Genomic DNA, 2,061 nt, shown 5'->3' with positions numbered 1-2,061 from the left:
GACTTCACAATTGAACTAGTACCGGGCACCAAGCCATCGCTATGGGGAGCACCGGTTCTATTTGTGAAGAAAAAGGACAGCAGTATGCATATGTGTATAGATTATCACGAGCTGAATAAGGTGACAATTAACAATAAGTACCCGCTACCCCGACTTGACGACTTGTTTGATCAACTCCGAGGGGCAACCGAGTTTTCAAAGATTGATCTACGGACTGGGTATCACAGCTCAAAGTACGGGAAGAGGATAATCCCAAGATAACTTTTAGAACTTGTTATGGGCATTACGAGTTTTAGTTAAGTCTTTCGGTCTTACCAATGCTCCAGCCGCATTTATGGACTTGATGAATAGGGTCTTCAAGGACTACTTAGATAAATTCGTCGTAGTGTTCATCGACAACATCTTAGTATACTCCAAGGATGAAGAAGAGCACGAGGAACATTTGAGATTGATTTTTTCACGACTAAAGGAGCATCAACTCTACGCCAAGTTCAAGAAATGCGAGTTTTGGCTTTTGCAAGTGGCGTTCCTCGGGCACATTATATCCAAGGACGGAGTTGCAGTAGACCCATCAAAGTTAGAGGCTCTGAAGGATTGGCCAAGACCAAAGAACGCATCTGAAGTAAGGAGTTTTCTGGGATTGGCAGGTTATTATAGGAGGTTCGTAGAAAGCTTTTCTAAGATAGCCACTCCACTTACCAACCTGACCCAGAAGCAGCAAAGGTTCAACTGGACGGATAAGTGCGAAGAGAGTTTCCAGTTGCTTAAGGATATGCTCAGCACCAGTACTTTGTGTACCGACACCCAATGATAAGTTTGTAGTCTATTGCGATGCATCGAAGTAAGGATGGGGTTGTGTGCTGATGCAGAATGATAAGGTGATAGACTACGCCTCAAGGCAAATGTAGTTGCTGATGTGCTAAGTAGGAAGAATTATGGAAGTCTACCAACGTTAGCTAGAATAGAAAAGCCGCTACAATAGGAGCTGATCAATGCTGGAATAGAAGTAGTCATTGGTAAACTGGCTAACTTGTCCATTTAGTCAAGTCTGTTAGAAAATATACGGAATGGCAATTGCATAATGGCACGTTAGTAACACATATAGATGCAGTTAGAGAAGGGAAGGCCACGAATTTCTCAATATCAAGTCAAGGGTTATTAAGATATAAGGATCGGGTATGCATGCCAAGCGATCAAGGGATTAAGGTGAAGATTCTAGAAGAAGCGCACAATACCCCGTACTCAGTTCACCCAGGGTCGACCAAGATGGCACACGACATCAAGGCAATGTATTGGTGGTCAGGGATGAAGAAGGACATAGAAGAATTTGTGTCTAAGTGTCTAGTATGCCAGCAAGTGAAAGCAGAACATCAGCGGCCTGTAGGCTTATTGCAACCACTTAGCATTCCAAAATGGAAATGGGATGATATAGCCATAGACTTCGTGATGGGTTTGCCACGAACAAGTAAGCAGCATGATTCAGCTTGGATAGTAATAGATAGATTAACCAAGTCAGTTCATTCCCTGTCTGTTAAGACTTCGTACACAGCAGATCAATACGGAGGCGTTTAAATCCAAGAAATAGTACGACTACATAGAATCTCTAAGACAATAGTATTCGATAGAGGATCGGTGTTTACATCGAGATCTTGGAGTGAGTATTTGCCGTTAATAGAATTCTCCTACAACAATAGCTACCAGTCAACGATCGGGATGACACCTTATGAGTTGCTTTATGGAAAAAGGTGTCGATCGCCATTGCATTATGACGAGGTAGGAGAAAGGCAACTACTTGGAACTGAAGCTGTTAGAGGAGCTCGGGATGTAGTAGCCCTGATTAGAAAGTGTATGCTCGCTGCTCAAAGTCGTTAGAAAAGTTATACGGATGCCAAGCGACGTGCTGTGGAATTCAAAGTCGGAGATCAAGTTTTCTTAAGAATATCTCCTATGAAAGGTGTGAAAAGTTTTGGGAAGAAAGGCAAAATTAGTCCCTGATTTATAGGTCCTTTGGAGATATTGGACAAAGTGGGAGCGGGTGCGTATAGACTAGCCCTACCGTCA

Source organism: Humulus lupulus, chromosome 2 (assembly GCF_963169125.1).
Source record: "Humulus lupulus chromosome 2, drHumLupu1.1, whole genome shotgun sequence".
Taxonomy (NCBI): Eukaryota; Viridiplantae; Streptophyta; class Magnoliopsida; order Rosales; family Cannabaceae; genus Humulus; species Humulus lupulus.
This window is presented reverse-complemented; position numbering follows the sequence as displayed.